The sequence below is a fragment of the Silene latifolia genome, chromosome 9, assembly GCF_048544455.1.
Source record: "Silene latifolia isolate original U9 population chromosome 9, ASM4854445v1, whole genome shotgun sequence".
Lineage (NCBI taxonomy): Eukaryota > Viridiplantae > Streptophyta > Magnoliopsida > Caryophyllales > Caryophyllaceae > Silene > Silene latifolia.
The window spans coordinates 81,817,656-81,838,291 of NC_133534.1; positions in this window are offsets into that span (position 1 = coordinate 81,817,656).

The window sequence follows — 20,636 nt, forward strand, 5'->3', positions numbered from 1 at the left end:
ATTGTAATATGATTAAATAAGATTTTATTTAGTAATTAAGTGTTAAATTACTAAATTAGTTGAGGTATTATATAAGTTTTGAGATAGAGTTAATTAGTTATTTAAAGTTACAAGAAGTTGTAATTTTAAATAACTAGTAATTATAGGACCCATTATATGTCGATATAATGGTAGTATACTACTCAAAGGTGGAGTGTATATTATATTATTAATTGTAATATTTAAGTGTTAAATGATTACATTAATAATTAATTATTTAAGATATTTAAACATATGACTTATAAGCATTTGTGGACAAATGACAAAAGCGATAATGGACCAAAATTGGTCCATATTTCCTAAAAATAAGAGAGCAAAAGATGCTCCCTTTGTCTTTTGTTTATTTTGGTTAGAGTGTGATAGTGACTTGTCATATGAACTTTAATCATGCTAATTCTTACACTACTCTACCTACATTATACATATGAGTAAAAACAAAAGGGAAAAGATTCCCCACATGGATAAGGGGCACCGGTTTTTGCTCCTTAAGTAGAGCATTTGTTGCTCAATTTTTCCTACTTGGTTTTTACTTGTTTTTCCACTTATTTTCCCTCACATGCAAATTGCTACAAACTCTCTCAAATACTAATACTCTCCAACTATTACTAGAGGTAGTAATAATAGTAATATTAGTAATATTAAGGTAACATTTCTACTACATATCTAGTTAATATTAGTAGGAATTTTTGGGATTAATCTTGGGTGCAACTTGTTGAAGTGTCTTCTATACTTGGAGTCTTAGAAGGATTATCCATCATATTAAGCTCAAGAACAAGTGAAGGAAGGTGACCTTACTTGTGCCCATATTTTCGAACCAACAACCAATGTAAGGGACATTGTTTTTCATATAAATCTCTTATTTTGTTACGCATGCACTAGATCTAAAGAACAAATAATTAAGAAGTTTAATTAGTTCATTATTAGAGGAGTCTAATAAGAGTAAACAAACCTAACACCCATATCATAATTCTCCATGCTTGAAAACTCGGTTGTCCATTCTTTGAGTCGGGATTCGAAAGCATCTATTTTTCTTGAAAGATTTTGTTGAGAGAAATATTGTATTTGATGAATTACGGGGTAATAGAAGGAAGTATTGTGAGAATAGAAGCTAACCAGAGGGCCTATATTTATATTATTCGGCCTTTTCCAAAATTCGCTACGAAGAGAGCACTGGAGAAAACGCAGCAAGAATCGCTGCACCGTTTGGAAGAATCACGACTCATCTGCGCCTCTTCCCCTAGCTCAATATTCTCGCAATTTCCGAAGGATCTTTTCTAAATCCGGATTTGGCTTAAACTTTCCTATTCTCATAGGAATATGTTTGTTTTTACGGAAATTATTATTTCCTTACTTTTTATTCCGAATTTTTTACTGAATCCTATTTCAACGCTGGTTCTCTTTTCGACACGATATCATCGTTTCAAATTTCACAAAATGCACACTTACCCATTTTTTATTCTTTTTTATTTTGGGGATTTATTTCCATCATTTCCTCGTCTCAAAATTTTCCAAACTTATTTACGTCTTTTTCTTTTTTTTTTTTTTTTTTTAGGGGGAAGCATTCCCAATATCCATCGCGCGTCGAGTCATTTCGCTTTGCTCGCTAAAAACGCGCACTTTTTCTTTTTTTATTCGACTTGATCAAGTTACATTTTATGCTATTTCAAGCCAAAATTTCATGCTATATGGGCAATGCTTGCTTTTTATGTATGAATTTCGGCAGCATGACGATAAACCTTCAAAATGCCAAACCTATTTCCAAGCTAACTGCAGTACCAAAGATATTTCACACCCAAAGATCAACAAATGGCTTGGAGGCCACGACCTATATACAACAAAACATTCATATGTACAAAGAAATTTCGGGCTCATGTCCAAAAGCATAAAATGTACAAAAATACTAGACTAACCGTGACGATTAGCTAAACGACCCCTCAACTCAGCCACCATCGCCTCAAGGATGGCAATGTCATCATCTCGAACCTCTAGCTCCCTCGACGAGTGAGCCGTCTCCTCATGCAACTCCTCGATCTCGCACTCCAGCTCATGCGCCCTCTAAAAGGAAGGAAATTTATAAATAACAAAGAAAGAGAAGCTAAATACTTCGAAAGGGCTTCAAATGTTCATACATATCAAGAGAGAGAAAGGGAGGTTCATACCGCCGACGACGCGACCACCCGAAAGAGCCTCTACGGCCGTCGCTCGCGCCGTTGGCCATCCCCACATTTCCGCGTGCCTCGACGGTGCCACTTGCATTTTAATAATAAAACAAGGATGAAAAACGTGTTCTTATGTAATTATTTCAAAAAAAAAAAAGAACAAGCCTAAAGTGGGGGCATACCCTCCTCACGACATGCTGCCACTCGTCGAGCCCGGTCACACGCCTAAGTGAAAGACGGAATCTCCATCAAAGATCATCGTGCCGTCGGCCCAGATACTCAAGTGTCTCGAAAAAGTCGGGGGCTTGACGCCCGTCACCTCGATCTCTTGCCGAGATAAAATTATCATTTCCAAGCTATATTCGAGTATGTCATTTCAAATTTCAAACATTCAAAAGAAGGTATACTTACCACGATCGGCCAGTACGCAAGGCTTCCCCGTACAAACTCCGTGTACTCGAGCTAGGGGGGGAAGAGAGCGTCACCACTCACTCCTGCGAGGTCACCGTCCTCTCACCTTTAAAGGCTCCCTAAACATCGTCCGTGGAGGATCTATGGGAACCACAAAAGCGTCACGGAGGCACTGTCGAGCCAACCGCTCACCCAAGTACCACACAGGTCCCATGGGCGTCGCCATAAGCAGCCTACTCGAACTCCTAAGACGAAGAACGTCGACTACGAAAGTTGGAGCGCTAGTGTAGTCTCTTCCCAATGTCTCGCTACCCACTAAAAAGGATGTCAGAGGGTCATTCATATAATCGCTATGGTTTCAAAGATAAGTACAAAATAAAGAGCAAGAAAAACGCTTACACTTTGTCAAGCCGCACGGCGTTGACACTCCTCCCTCCAGTGTCGTAAAAAGACCGCTCTTACTTCGACACATATCCGATCTCTAACGACGGGATACTCTTTTGCCACGTCCGCTGCCCTCTTGGGAGCGAAGTCGGGGAAGTATGAGTATACCCATGCCTGGAAAGCAAAAAAACAATTGCAATGATCCAATTCGAGACTTCAAAGATGATTTATCAAACTAAAACGATCTATATTTCTATTGTTCATTCGATCTCTCAATACAAATCCAATTCAAAATTCCAAAATCAAATTCCAAATCAAATCAAAATCAGTAATTTAATTTAAGATCAATCTAAATTTTTAAATTCAATTCAAACTCGATTCAAAAACAAAATTCAAATCAAACTCAAAAATTCAAATCCAATTGAAGTTAAAAAAATTTCAATTCAAGTTCAATTCAAGTTCAAAAATTTCAAATTCAAATCAAATTCAAGTTCAAAAATTTCAATTTCAAAGTTCAAGTTCAAGTTCGAAATTTCAAAAATTCATTTCAAGTTCAATTTCAAAATTTCAAAAATCCAACTCAAGTTCAAGATTTCAAGTTAAAAAAAATCTCTCAAAAAGTATTTTCAAGTTCAAATCAAAATTCATGCTTTCAAAATGATGTTTCATTTATGAGCGGAGAATCAAACGGCAACCGAAAAAGGAAGGTTCATAGCTCCAAAATGAGACCTGGACCAACAGTAGCAGCAGAGGTCCCCTTCTTCATCAGCTCGGGACAAACCATGGCCCTCATGTACCGTATGAGGACATGAATTTCAACTTGGCATCCAACTTGTGTGGTTTTTTGGATGATCGAAAACGAATTTCTATTCCAAATACTTTAGCAAAAGCATGAATTTTAATTCTACGGAATTCATTTGCAAGATGGAATTCCAAGTATTTTTGATCCTCTTGTCTAGTTATGTTCAATGACCTAATGAATTCAAGGGTTAAGGCTTTATAGGTCTCTTCATGCCTATCGAAAAATTTGCCTAGACTCGAAGAAAGATCATGTGTCTTTCAAGATACCAAGTTGGTCCAGTGTATCATGGCATAGGAGTTTGATAGCTGAAACATTCTTACTAAGTAAAGAAGCAAAGGATTTTTTATGATCTTCATCAATAAAGATTACCTCCGAAAATCCTTCAAATGGCTCTATTGTTGGAATGTCGGGAGCCATAACTGTCTTAAATTGCCTATCCACCATAGTTGATACCAAAATTGCCCTCAATGCCAGTCTCTTTTGCCTCTTAGTGCGATTTGCCACACTTTGTGCCTTGGTGTTTCCCTTTGTCCTAGCCATCCCAAAGAAAATGCCCTTAATTTCTTCAAACTTTGACAAGATAGTATCAATTAGCCTTAAATATGCTTGACAAGTCTTCTTCAATCACCAATTCCAGCTAATAATCAAACCCAATTGGATGTTTGCCAAATTTTGAATTTTTCTAATCCTAGGTTTGGGTGAGTCAATGTTTTTTGGTGATTTGAGTAATTTGAAGGCTTAAAATTGATATTGGAGTTGATAAAATGTGTCAAAGATGAATTTAAAACAAATTTGGGGTGATTTAATTAAGGATTGAGTGATTTGTGATAGCGGAGATGGGTGTTTTTGTTTGAGAGGGAGGTATTGTGTTTTGAAATTGGGTAGAAATGAATTGAAGAAGCGAAGAATCTCGTGTTATAGCTCGTGGGATAGTGGAGCTCACCCGACTTCAGCTCAGCTCGGGCAGGCTCCTGGGCAGTGTTGGTTTTTGCCTTTGAAGCTCGCCCGGGTTGAGGTCTGCTCGCCCGAGTTCTCTCCTTGCTGGGGCGGGTTCAGCTCAGCTCGCTCATCCTACTCCTCAGCTCGGGCGGCTTTTCGGGAAACACTTGTTTTTGCTTGTTGTCAACATAAAACTTGCCCTACTTGCCTTGAAGAAACTCGGATCTCCCTTCCAATGCTTGGATTTCTTCATTGATTGTAGGGCAATGGTAATGCAATCGACTGAGCATCCCCACACTTCATTTCTACTCCTTCTACACACTTTAAACACAATTAGTAAACCCTCCCTTACCTTCTCTCATGTAAAGTATCACTACTCATGCAAATGAACTAGATGCAATGAAACAACACTTAATGAAATACAATGTTTGAGGGTACAAATGGTGGTGCAGTGTAATACCCTAGGACAATTACTATTCTAAGGTAGAACAGGCTGAATTGAGTGACTCTTTGGATTTTTTGGACTGGTGACTGGATATAATTATGACCTCAAGCTCCACAGCAAGGCACAGGATACTTAAGATAATAATTTAGTAAATTTAAGACTCAAATCCACAACAAGGCACGGGATTGTGACTCAAACTTGAAAACAACACAACTGAATGAATCCACAGCAGGGCACATGATTGACTCAATTATGCCAACAGACTTTGCTCAACTAACTACAGCAAGGCACAAGTTAGTTAACAGGCCTGGACTTAAACTATAGCAATGCACAAGTTTGAAAGTTGAGAGAATTCTCAAAGCTTAATTTTTATTCATCAAAAGTCTACTGAATTCAGTAGAAGCCTGGTCCTTATATAGGCTAGCTTTAGGTTACAGTTTTGTGTACGATTGATCCAATGGCTACAAATCCATCTAAGAAACATATAACATAAAATAAATATATTACAAAAGGGAGTCAGCTAAAAGCAAGGTGAAATCGGAGGTGAAATGGTGAATGTCACCCCTTTGTCTTGTTAAGTGCGAGGCTTCTTGTTCGATCCAGTGTCTGTGGTGGTGCTCTTTTAAAGTTTCAAAACTCTAATTGTCTTTGTTGTTTTGCAAAAAGGTGTTGGGAAAACCTGTATTCTTCCAATTACCTCGAGCTTTTCACTTTAGCCTTTGTCACGAACATTAAGGAAATGTGATAGTGACACTCCTCCTACTTCTCATTTGCCTTCTGCTTGTTATTTGGCTTCTAGTACTGAACTAACTAGGCTGGATTAACCCTGAATTTCAGTCTCTTGGAGCTTTAGTTCCTGCTTCTATCACCAAGCTGCCGGGTAGGCGGTGGTAGCCGGACATTGTCATCCTTCTCGAAGCCTTTGACCATTGCCCGAATCGAAACTTGGTTGGCCCCGGCCTCGAGCTTAGACTAGGATCAGCCCCAACCCCTGTATGTGAGCTTGAAGAGTCTATCACACGCGAAATACTCGAGAGAGAGGGGGGTGAATTGAGTATTTAAAAAATTTATGCCTAATTTTTATATTATATAAAAGTAATTAATTACTTAAAGTTTATTGATTAAACTTTAACTAATTAACTAAGTGATTATGAACGTAATGAAATGAACGAAAAGAAAAAACTGCAAGGACACACGATATTTGAAGTGGTTCAGCTTCACACGTCGAAACCTACGTCCACTATTCTCGATTAATAATTTTAGTACCTTTCTCCGGATTACAAAATTATCAACCCAACTCGTATAAATAACTCTAGTTATAACTCAATTGAATATCACTAGATATTCGGTTTTGACTATCTTAAGTTATTAAGAAAGCACTTGATTGTTCTTCTAAGTGTTCACACAATTGAACGAGTAAGAAACAATAAGAAGTACTTTTATCTTGTAACGTAACCTTATGAATAATAAGCAATTTCTAGAGCACGACTTTTCGCAAGGATTTATAAATGCAAAACAATAAAAACTAACTGACTAAAATTAAACTCAAAATTGTTTGCAAGAGTTTTTAATATTTCGAAAAGCTTGTTTCAAAAGAAGAATTATCATGTGTATTTATAGTAGAAGAGAGGAATAGGGTTTTTCATGAAACCCTAGAAGTGCCGTGAGGTAGGTAGTTTATTTCGCAAGAAATAAATCTCTATCTCTTTCCTAATTTAATCCAAGATAATTTAGTTTAAGTAAATAAGATAAAAGTAAATCTTATTTTTTTTCCACAACTATATCTTTAAGATTTTCAGATAAGTAAACAAATTAAATCATGTATATATTTAAGATATGAGAATATCTTATAAAAGTATAAGCTAGATTTAATTAGATATATTACTTGTACTAGAGGACTTGTGAAACCTAACGGCTCAAAGCCAACGGCCGAAACCGTAGGCCCGTGTCCATCTAGACGAAAATCCTTCTACTTGGATTAGGGTTAGGTTAAATAAATTAGCAAACCCTAAGAAGCATGACGACCCATAAGTCATTTTACTAACCAATAGAGAAATGAAAGTTATTCATTATAACAACCCATATTTCATCTCTATTATATACAAACATGATTTTGAAATATATTTGAAGAATTTTATCTTTTGAAAATGATTTTAAAACTATTAAAATCGTGCCATAAAATTGCTACTTAAAGTTATAGTAGAAATAGCTATAACATTAAGATTGGTAAATAAAGTTATAGGTGAAATAGCTATAACTTTACTTTCCCAATATTTAATCATAAGATAGTGTTACTAGACGAAGACCTAACCTAGCTAGTCTTCTTGGAGATCTTCATAATAGAGTCTTCTCTTTATCGTGATCATAAGCTCTTCATCTTGAGCTTCTTAAAGACTTGATCGAGCCTTTTCTTGAGTGATCGTCAAACTTGAAACTTGTTACAATTACTATGACGCTTTAGGAATCTTCAATGTTATAGCTGAAGCTGTTATAAAATTACTTGAATGATGCTTCACAAATCTTCAATGTTATAGCTAAGGATGATATAACATTACTTGATAAACTTGTAACCTACGTCAATCTTAGGAAGACTAAACAAACGATTACGAGCAAGAGTATATATAATATAAAGCGCATACTTGTCATTATCAAAGCTTAATCATATAACTATATGGTCCAACAAGTTCCCCCTTTTTGATGATGACAAGTCTATTATGATTTGTGACTAAGTGTAAGTTCCCCCTCAACATAATACTACAAAAGTCATAGTCAGTCGAACGCATGAACAATCACTTATATACAAAGTATAGCATCTAAGGACCTTAAGAGATTAAAGGTTCTGACAAGGAGCAAGCTTAGGCAAATACTTAAGTCATGATCATTTTCTTCCCCCTCTTGACATAATCGAAAAGACGAGAAAAGAAATAAAACAACTAGAATAATATAGATCGATACACGTATTAATCATGCAAAGAAAGATTATAAAACGAGAAAGTAATCTACGATAAGCATGCCAAGTATAATTTAAGTCTACTACAAACCAAAGTAGTCTAATGGCCAATGAGCCGAATGAAAGAGTAAGCCAAAATGGGCCAAATTAGACAATTATCCAAAAACATAAAGTCTAATAAAAAGAAAGGCAAGGAAAGGATGGTGGCGGGTTTAAGGATAATCGCGTTTCACGACATTGGGGTTCACATAACCGGACGGGTCCTAAACTCAAGAGAGTCAAGACGATCAAAGCAAGAGCGGACATGGTTATCTTGTGCCGTAAGGCACGTCTCGAAATTAAGCACCTTCAAGGACAAGGCTTTAGTAGCCTCGTAAATAATCCGCATATCCTCATGCATAGCCTTCCCTGGGCGCCATATCGCCCCTCCTTGACTATCTAATTAGTCAATGACCCGGAATAACGGACACACTCCTTAGCCGCCCTAGCCGCATCCTTAGCCATAGCATTAACCCGAGCTTCCAATCCATGCAAATAAGACAAAACCTCGGCATGATCCAAACCCTTCGAACCCGAAGCCCCATTCTTGTCTTGACCCAAACCCGAGACCAACTCCGCAAACAACTAATTTTGAGCATCTAATTTTTCCCAAATACTCGCCATAAACGAGTCCAATTTTTGCTCCACAACCGACGATTTCTCCACCACATTACCCTTTGCCAAAAACACTAAATCGGGTCCAATTGCTCCAATTTTCATAAGCTTACGATGAGTGTCACACATCTCATCTTTGACCATTACACCATAACTAGAATATCCGACAACCCCTTTTTGTTCTAAAAGCCGAGAGACCCACATCCCATAAGGCAATTCTAAAGTAGTATACAATTTCTCCTTGGTGACGGAAATACTAGTTTGTATAATCCGATGAAAAACTAGATGAGGAAGATTAACCTTATATCCTTCGATCCAGTTTGACACCAACACCATTTCATAACTTGACAATTTATCATGACCACCCCTCCTCGGGACAACCGTGTTCCAAAGAAAATTTAAAATGAACTTTAATTTAGCAGTGAACGACCCCGCAAGCATGTTACTAGACCCCGTAGCATCAACATCGAAAGACTTCTTAATTTTTAGCTTTTCTTCCTCCGTCACATCTCCCCATTCCGCACTCGGGTTTATTTCGATCCCATCATCAGGGACTGAAAACAAATTACAAAAATCGGTGAGGGAGATTTTGACTTCGGATTCATTTACCATTGCGTGCAACACATTATTTCTCATGGAGACCGAAGAGTAAAACTAGATTACCTCTATTGGATAAACCGGACCAACAAAGGAGCTGACCTTCTTCTATTCTTGAAAGGTCAAGAAATCCTTGAAAAATTGCAAAGCTTCGATTTTTCCATACCATTTTTCGGAGTAAGACCGACCACCATGAATACCATACCTCATAACATTGTTGACTCGGGTCCTTTCATCCGCGGTAAGTCTTGCTTTATCAAGACCCGATGATGTTGCATTCAACATATACTCTCGGAAAATTGCTCTTTGATGAACTTCTTGATTGACCAAAACCTCGGTTTCCTCTACCGAAGCCTCAAATCCGACAACCTTCGTCTTACCCTTATTTAGCTTTCGTCTTTTCCCTTCTAAGTTAGGATCAACCCGGTTATGATCGGGGTTGGTAGGCTTATCGTTTGATTGAGGTGACGGATTTTTTAATAGGGACAAAATTTTTGTTGCATGGTGGTTTGGAGGACCCGGTCCGAGTTATGGACCGAGTTTAGGGTGAGTGAAGACGTGTTGAGGGAGGAGTCATAATGATAATTTGATTTTGGAGGTTGAGTGTAGAAAAATTGAAGAGATAATTTGTTGGGTGTTGTGTTTTGATTGTGATGGTAGGAGGTGGGGTACGGTATTTATGCGGTGTATAAATATGAATTATGGTAAAAGGTGTTTATGTAAGATTAGGAAAGGTGGAAGTGGCATGTAGGATTAGGTAAATAAGTTTTATTTTTTTTATTATTTACTTACCATAAGAATAATATAAGTGGTTAGGATGAATCTTTTTGTGAGATAAGATAAGATAAAATTTGGCAAAAGATAGAATTTCGGTAAGAAGGATATAAAAGAATAATTTGTTACCGACTTTATGGTTCGTAATAAAACATAAAATATACATGACGAGCAGATATAATATTCTTGGAATATAATATAACATTTAACACAATTAAACTTAAGTTTAATGCTTGCAACGAAAAATACGGACACAGTCATACAATCTCATCAAATACTAGTCAGTCATATGGGAGACAAAATATTTGTGACAAGTTTAGTTACCACCGATTAAACCAATTTCCAACCGTAAAATCTCAAAACGTTCTCTAGCAAAAGCTTTGGTAAAAATGTCAGCCAATTGTTTTCTGTACTATAAAATTCCAGTCTTATGTTGCCCTTATCTACATGATCACGTAGAAAATGGTGTCTAATGTCTATATGCTTAGTTCGTGAGTGATGTGCAGGTTTCTTAGATATAATTATGGCACTCGTGTTATCACATAAAATAGGTATACACCCAACATTAACACCGTAATCACATAATTGTTGCTTAAGCCATAAAAATTGAGAACATACCAGCCCGGCGGCAATGTATTCGGCTTCAGCAGTAGATAACGCAACAGAATTTTGCTTTTTTGACACCCACGTGATAATACATGGTCCAACAAACGTGGCTATGCCGGAAGTACTTTTTCTGTCAAGTGAACAACCTGCATAATCTGCATCTGAATACCCTATGAGATCGAAATTACACTCAAGAGGATACCATAGATATAATTTAGATGTACCAATTAAATACTTCAAGATTCTTTTAACTGTAATCATATGCGATTCTTTAGGACACGATTGAAATCGAGCACATACGCATACACTAAACATAATATCAGGACGACTTACAGTTAAATAAAGAAGTGAGCCAATCATACCTCGATAAGTCGTCTCATCGACACACTTACCATTTTCATCCAAAGTCAACTTCTTATCCGTACCCATAGGAGTTGGCTTAGAATTAGAATTTTCCATACCGAATTTCTTGATTAGCTCCTTGATGTATTTATGTTGGTGTATCATAATTCCTTCAGGAGTTTGTTGAATTTGGAGTCCAAGGAAGAACTTGAGTTCTCCCATCATGCTCATCTCGAATTCTGAGGTCATTAATTCTGAAAAATACTTACATAAACGATCATTAATTAAACCAAAAATAATATCATCAACGTAAATTTGAACAACTAATAAATCAGAATCCTCAGTTTTCAGAAATAGGGTTTTGTTAACTGATCCTCGTTTAAAACCACTTTCAAGAAGATATTTTGACACTCTTTCGTACCATGACCTCAGAGCTTGTTTCAAACCATATAGGGCTTTATCTAATTTTAAAACATGGTTTTGAAACTTGCTATCGAGAAATCCTGGAGGTTGTTCGAAGAAAACCTCCTCATTCAAATAATCGTTAAGAAATACTGTCTTAACGTCCATTTGATAAAGTTTAATTCCTTTATAAGCAGCAAATGCTATTAATAATCTAAAAGCCTCAAGTCTGGCTACAGGAGCGAAGGTCTCATCATAGTCAATTCCTTCTTGTTGATTATACCCTTGTACAACCAATCTTGCTTTATTTCATACTATAACTCCTGTATCGTCCAGCTTGTTTCTAAAAACCCATCTTGTACCAATAATCGTTCGATCTTTAGGTCTTGAAACCAAATGCCAAACTTTGTTCCGTTCGAACTGTTGAAGCCCTTCTTGCATAGCAACGATCCAATCTAGTTCTGCAAGTGCTTCTTTGATATTTGTTGGCTCAATGATTGAGAGAAAGGAGTAGAATGAGCAAAAGTTGTTAAGTCTTCTACGAGTTCGAACACCTTCATCCAGACTTCCTAGGATGGTTTTCATTATATGAGAGTCCTTATATCTCCATTTCTTAGAAACAGGAGGCACATCTTCATCTGAACTGGTCTCACCTTCTTCGAATGATTAGGGTTCAAGCCTTGTTCCCCCTGAATTCAATCTTGGGGTTATAACAGAATCAGGTATAACAATGGATCTAGTTTGCTGGCTTGGAGTTGATGTTATAGCATCATCAGCTATAACTTTATTCTCCAGTTACTTGGATTGAGAAGAGGTTTTAGTAACATCAACTAAACTCTCAGTTCTCTTTCCTTTATCATTCGAAGGGCTTCCTTGTTCATCATTTGTGCCCTGGATTTCTTTAACTTCCCCTTCCAATTCTGGAAGATCATCTCTGGATAGGCGAAAATCAGGTTCGTCCAAATCTTCTTCCTTATCCTGTTCAGTTTTATCAAACATATTATTCTTATCAAAAACAACATGAATACTTTCTTCGATGCATAAGGTTCTCTTGTTAAAAACCTTATATGCTTTACTATGATTAGAATAACCAACAAACACAGCTTCGTCACTTCTGGGATCGAATTTGCTTAGTCTATTTTTGCCATTATTATGGACAAAACATTTATTCCCGAAGCAACGTAGATGTGATATGGTGGGTTTACGTCCCCTAAGAAGCTCATACGGAGTCTTCCTTAGAATGGGTCTAATCAAAGCTCGATTATGAACATAACATGCAATACTAATAGCCTCGGCCCAGAAATTTCGAGGTAGGCTGCTACACAACAACATCGTACGTGCCATATCCTCCAATGTTCTATTCATACGTTCAACAACACCATTTTGTTGTGGGGTCTGTGGTGCCGAGAAGTTATACCCAACACCATTCTCTCTACAATATTCTATAAAAGCATGGTTATTAAATTCGGTGCCATGATCCGTACGAATGGAAACTAATTTTGATTTATACTTATTTTGGGCAAGCTTCATTAGAACTGCAAACTCTTCAAAAGTTTCATCCTTTGAATTGAGAAATATAGGCCAAACATATCTAAAGTAATCATCAACTAGAACGAAGACATACCTGGATCCACCTCTACTTCTTACCTTCATTGGGCCACATAGATCCATATGCACGAGTTCTAGTGGTTCCTTGGTAGTTACCATTCTCTTGGGTTTGAACGATGATCTCACATGTTTGAATCGAGCACATGAATCACATAATGTTTCTTGATCGAATTTGATTGATGGAAGTCCTTCAACCAAATCCCATTTCTTTAGCTTATTCAACGTTGTTGAATTTATGTGAGCAAGTCTTTTGTGCCAAAGGCACGGATCATCTGTCGTTACTTTCATGCATGTGAATGAATTAGTAGGAATATTATTTAGATCAATCATATAAACATTCCTTCTACGATGTCCTTCAAGCACAACACTGCTTGTTCCTTCAATTCTTATTCGACAAGAATGTGAATGAAAGGCAACTTTATTTCTTTGTCGCATAATTGAGAGATACTCAGTAAATTGTGCTTGAGACCACTAACCATATACACATCACTAATAGCGTGAGAAGATATTCCAACTTTACCAACACCGATGATCTTACCCTTCTTGTTATCGCCAAATGTGACCTTACCTCCATCGAAGGGCTCACTACAACCTGCAAAAATGATTAGAGACAGTTTTTAGGTACCCAAGCTAAGTTGGGTCCTTTGACGTTAGTTACTCTAAAGACCATATCCTTTCTAACCGAAACCCTTTTAGTAACTTTGCGTTTTAGAGGTGAATAGGTTTGTGTGGGAATCGTATTGGGTTGAGTTCTAGGTTCCTTATATCGTGGTCTTTTAGGTTCTTTTGGGGGAGCTTTGGTTTTGAAGGGCCCTTTAGATTTGGGTGTTTATTCTGATTTGGTGGCCTTATTAAAATCAAAGCTCATATCATAGAACCAACGGTAATCATTATTTCGTTCTTCACTTGTACTTGGTTCTGATGGGGTACTATCATTATCCTCGAAAATAGTGTCAGATGCTTTAACAAAGTTGATTTCTTTTCTTAAATCCTTAGCATACTTGACACAGTTTTCTTGGATATGACCAGTATGACCACAGTAATTTCAAATCAAATATTCTGGTAAATTTGTATATTTTCTCCTTCTGAAATCTCGTTCGGAAGGGGTTGATTTTCATTTAGAGTGATCTTTACGACCATAGCACTTGTGCCCCAATCCCATCTTCATGTTGTTATCCGATTGCTCAGTTAGGAAATTTAGGACACGTGTGCTACCTTCCCATTTATCGTGAACTTTTCTGGCATGCACGAGTAATTCTTTTAAAGATTGTATCTCTTCGTTGCATTTGGAATGGTCTGAATCTATGACCTTGGGAGGGTGATTCTCTTTATAATTGTCACGGAATTTCTGGAATCTATCATTAAGAACTCGTACCGTCTCGGTATGCGTTCTTTTAGTATTTGAAAGAACGATTTTAGATTCCTTTAGTTGCTGAGTTAGAGATTCAATCTCCTTCTTTTGATCTGAGATCACGGCTTCTCTTGCCGTAGCCTTGAACTCAAGAAGCTCTTTGACTTTCCTCAATTCCAATGTTATAGCTTCACTAGGTATAACTTTGGCTTGAAGATGCTTAATGTTGAGTTTCAGGTTTGAGGTTATAGCTTCATTAGCTATAAATTTAGACTCAAGAGCCTTCTTCTCAGCATTTGTTGTATCTGAAGTTGTAGCCATATTAGCTGTAACTTTAGATTTGAGCTTTTTGGCCTTTGCTTTAAGGAGGTGATTTTCTTCAGCAATATCGAGAATTTGTTCTTTCAAGTCTTTCAATTCCATCTCTTGTTCGTGACACTTATCAAGAGATTGCTCAAAATATTCAACTAAAGCATTCTTAGGCAATTTCTTAACACTTTTCTTAAGTTCAAGATAACTTACCACTTCTTCTTCTTCCGAATCAGAATCTCCTAGGAAGCAGCAGTAGGAGTCCACGCTATCTTTATCATTGTCTGAGAAGAGGTCTAGACTGACGTTGCTTAGATATAGGTTAGCAACTTCTTCTTCTTCTGATGCTTCGTCGTCCTCAGGGTCGAGATCTCCTCAGCATGATGCCATCATCACTTGCTTGAATTCCTTCTTGGTTTTCTCACGTTTTGCATTGTCTTTAATTTTCTCCCATGTGGGACAATCCTTAATCATATGACTGGATTCTCCACACTTGAAGCATCCTCTATTAGCAAACATATTCTTAGACTCGGAAGTTTTCTTATTGTAGGACTTGTTGTTGTTGAACGATTTTGATTGCTTATTTTTGAAAATTCGTTTATTAAATCGTTTAGCAAACAAAACTTTTTCGTCCTCTATTTCAACCTCTTCCTCTTCCTTAGAAGAAGCTTATAGAGCCATGCTCTTCGTATTACTGGACTCGGCCTCATCGTCATCCAGGACGAGTTCATGAGCCATGAGAGCACCAATAAGTTCAGCGTAAGGAAGAGAAGTGAGATCTCTGACGTCTTCCATAACTGTGACATTTGGACGCCATTTCTTGGTTAGACTCCTAAGTACTTTTCTAGCAATATCCTCGGAGTTAAAAGTTTTACCAAGATTTTTGAGCTCATTGACTATAGTAGAAAATCGTGCTGACATGCTATCGAGTGATTCATTCTTTTCCATTTTAAAAAGTTCATATTTTTGAATCAGCAGGTCAATACGATATTTATTAACAGCCGACGTTCCTTCATAAGCCAACTCAAGACCATCCCATATTTCCTTGGCCGAAGTGCATGAAGAAAAACGATCGAATTCGGTCGATGTCATGCCGTTTTGTAACAGGCTTATCGCTTTCGAGTTTTTCTCAGCCTTCTTGTAATCAGCCTCAATATAGTCTTCTTCCTTTTTCTCATAGGTAGTGCCTTCCGAAGATGCGACCAAAATTTTGTTTGGTCCATTCTTGATAATCGTTCAGCACTCCCAATCATGTCCTTTTATGTATTGTGTCATCATGGTTTTCCAAAGTCCATAATTCTTCCCATCAAAGATAGGACACTTAAGATACTTGGAATCCATTTCACACGTGTAAGGCAGCGGAATTAAAATAAAATAAAAAGATAAAAAGATAGACGGATATAGCCTCTTTGCGGTTAAGCAATCAAGAGCACGAGGCTCTGATACCAATTGAAGAGTCTATCACACCCGAAATACTAGGGGGGGGGGGTGAATTGAGTATTTAAAAAATTTATGCCTACTTTTTATTTTATATCAAAGTAAGTTTATTGATTAAACTTTAACTAATTAACTGAGTGATTATGAACGTAATGAAATGAACGAAAAGAAAAAACTGCAAGGACACACGATATTTGAAGTGGTTCAGTTTCACAGGTAGAAGCCTACGTCCACTATTCTCGATTAATAATTTTAGTACCTTTCTCCGAATTAAAAATTTATCAACCCAACTCGTATAACTAACTCTAGCTATAACTCAATTGAATATCACTAGATATTCGGTTTTGACTATCTTAAGTTACTAAGAAAGTACTTAATTATTCTTCTAAGTGTTCGCACAATTGAACGAGTAAGAAACAATATGAAGTACTATTATCTTGTAACGTAACCTTAAGAATAATAAGCAATTTTAAGAGCACGACTTTTCGCAAGGATTTTCAAATGCAAATCAATAAAAACTAACTGATTAAAATTAAACTCAAAATTGTTTGCAAGAGATTTTAATATTTCGAAAAGCTTGTTTCAAAAGAAGAATGCTCATGTGTATTTATAGTATAAGAGAGGAATAGGGTTTTGCACGAAACCCTAGAAGTGCCGTGAGGTTGGTAGTTTATTTCGCAAGAAATAAATCTCTATCTCTTTCCTAATTTAATCCAAGATAATTTAGTTTAAGTAAATAAGATAAAAGTAAATCTTATTTTTTTCCATAACTATAACTTTAAGATTTTCAGATAAGTAAACAAATTAAATCAAGTATATATTTAAGATATGAGAATATCTTATAAAAATATATGCTAGATTTAATTAGATAGATTACTTGTACTAGAGGACTTGTGAAACCTCACGGCTCAAAGCCAACGGCCGAAACCCTATGCCCGTGTCCATCTAGACGAAAATCCTTCTACTTGGATTAGGGTTTGGTTAAATAAACTAGCAAACCTTAGGTAGCATGACGACCCATAAGTCGTTTTACTAACCAATAGAGAAATGCAATTTATTCATTATAACAACCCATATTTCATCTCTATTATATACACACATGATTTTGAAATATATTTGAAGAATTTTATCTTTATAAAATGATTTTACAAATATTAAAATCGTGCCATAAAATTGCTACTTAAAATTATAGTAGAAAAAACTATAACATAAAGCTTGGTAAATAAAGTTATAGGTGAAATAGCTATAACTTTACTTTCCCAATATTTAATCATAAGATACCGTTACTAGACGAAGACCTAAACTAGCTAATCTTCCTGGAGATCTTCAGAATAGAGTCTTCTCTTTATCTTGATCATAAGCTCTTCATCTTGAGCTTGTTAAAGATTTGATCGAGACTTTTTCTTGAGTGATCGTCAAACATGAAACTTGTTACAGTTACTATGACGCTTTAGGAATCTTCAATGTTATAGCTCAAGCTGTTATAACATTACTTGAATAATGCTTCACAAATCTTCAATGTTATAGCTAAGGATGCTATAACATTACTTGCTAAACTTGTAACCTAAGTCAATCTTATAAAGATTAAACAAACGATTACGAGCAAGAGTATATATAATATAAAGCATATACTTGTCATTATCAAAACTTAATCATACTAAACAAATGATTACGAGCAAGAGCATATATAATATAAAGCCCATACTTGTCATTATAAAAACTTAATCATATAACTATATGGTCGAACACAGCTCCTGCTACATCCTCCCCTGGTTGAAAAGAGCTTGACCTCAAGCCTGGTTCCTCTTCATCCTCTGACTCTCCATAGTATGGGCTTAGATCCCCAATATTGAACGTTCCATGCACTCTATAGTCACCAGGAAGGTCAATCTTGTAAGCATTTAGACTAACCTTCTCTATGACCTCAAATGGACTATCAGCTCTTAGCATTAGCTTACTCTTCCTCTTGGCTGGGAACCCTTCCTTTCTGAGGTGGATCCATACTAAGTCTCTTGGCACAAATTACTTCTTCTTTCTTGTGACCCTGGCCTGTTTCTAATAGGACTCGTTAGCCTTCTCAATCTGCCTCCTGACTGTAGCATGCAGTTTCAACATCTGTTCTGCCTGTTTCTTTGCACCATAACTCATTTCTTCGTTGGGGACACTTGACATATCTAAGGGCATTAAAGGATTGACCCCATATACCACCTCAAATGGACAGTGACCAGTTGTAGATGTTGGCGTCCTGTTGACGACAAATTCAGCCTGAGGTAGCTTCAAATCCCAATCTTTCAGGGACTTGTTAACAAGGCATCTTAGGATCTCTCCCAATGTTTTGTTTGTGACCTCAGTCTGGCCATCTGTTTGAGGGTGTGAGATGTAGTGAACAACAGCCTGATGTTTAGTAGCCTCCATAAGGTTTTCCAGAAATAGCTCATAAACTTCACATACCTGTCAGACACAATGGTTTTAAGAACATGATCTAGCCTCACTATCTTCTTCAGTTAGATTTCAGCAATACATGCAGCATCCTCAGTGTTCTTGCAAGCTATGAAATGAGCCATCTTGCTGAACCTGTCAACAACTACCATTATAGAGTCATTGCCCCTCTAGGTCCTAGGCAATGCCACCATGAAATCCATACAAACATCCTCCCAAGGCCTGTTAGGCACTGGAAACGGAGTATAAGGACCAGCCTGGAAAGAACGTTTGGCATGTTGACATACAGAACACCTTCTCAGGGCAATCTGAACATCCCTATCATTTTGGGCTAATAAAACTAGTCTTGCAATATTTCCAATGTCTTCTAGACCCCAACGTTTCCTCCTAGTCCACTAAAGTAGATTTCCTTGATCAACAGGTCCCTGTAGGAGCCTTTTAGAACACACAGCTTATTCCAATGGAACAAGAACCCTTTCTGCAGCAAGAACTTAGTTCCCTGAACCCTGGTTCCCTCAGTTTGAATTTGGCAGTCTTCATAGAAGTCAGGATTATCTTTGTAAAGTTCATTCATGAATTTAAAGCCAAGCACCCTTTGTTTCATGACTGTCTGTAGGGAATGCCTTCTTCATAGGGCATCAGCAACAATATTTTGCTTGCCTTCCTTATACTTGCTTGAAAAGGTGACGGACTGCAGAAATTAAACCCACTTAGCATGCATATAATTAAATTTGTGTTGGCCACTGATATACTTCAAGGCTTCATGATCTGAGTGCAGCACAAATGGTTTAGGTTTGAGATAGTGGCTCCAATGCATAAGAGCCCCGACAAGAGTATAGAACTCCTTGTCATAAGTGGAGTAGCTCAGCTTGGCCCCACTCAGCTTCTCACTGAAATATGCCACAAGTTTCCTCTCCTGAATGGGAATAGCTCCTATACCCACACCACTGGCATCACATTCAACTTTGAACAGACAGTTGAAATCAGGTAACCTCAGGACAGTGCTTCACACAACAGCTTCTTGATGTTTCTGAAGGCTTGCTTGGCACTCTCAGTCCACTTAAGCTCTCTTTTCTTCATACATTCATTAATGGAAGTAGTAATGGCACTGAAATTCTTGATGAATCTCCTGTAAAAGGAAGCAAGGCCATGGAATCCCCTTACTTCTGCAATGTTTTGAGGAACTGGCCAAGACTTAACTGCCTCAATATTGTCTTGGTCCACAGAAATCCCTCTCCCAGAGATTATATATCCCAAGAATTTCACCTCAGTTTTCAGGAATGTACACTTTTCTAATTTACCAAACAACTTGTTGTTCCTCAGAATTTTAAACACAGAGTCAAGGTGGCTCAGATGTTCATCTTCATTTTTGCTGTAGATCAGGATATCATCAAAGTACACCATAACAAACCTGCCCAAGCATGGCCTCAGCACTTCAGTCATCAGCCTCGTGAATGTGCTAGGTGCATTAGACAATCCAAATGGCATTACAAGACACTCATACAATCCTTGTTTTATTTTGAATGCAGTTTTCCACTCATCCCCCTCCCTGATTCTTACTTGATGAAAACCTTGCATGAGATCAATCTTGGAAAAAACCTTGGCACCACTCAACTCATCAAGCATGTCATCTAGCCTGGGAATTGGAAATCTGTATTTAACAGTTATATTGTTGATAGCTCTACTGTCTATACACATCCTCCATGTGCCATCTTTCTTGGGTACCAACAAGGCTGGCACAACACAAGGGCTTAATGATTCCCTCAAAAATCCTTTAGCCATCAACTCATCAATCTGTCTTTGTAATTCTCTGGTAGCATCAGGATCACACATGTGTGCCAGTCTTTTAGGGAGTACGAATCCTGGCACAAGGTCAATCTGGTGCTCAATGCCTCTCAAGGGTGCAATCCACTTGGTAGCTCAGTAGGAAACACATCTTGGTACTGCTCAATCAATGGTATAACCCCATCAGAAACCTGAGGTTCCTC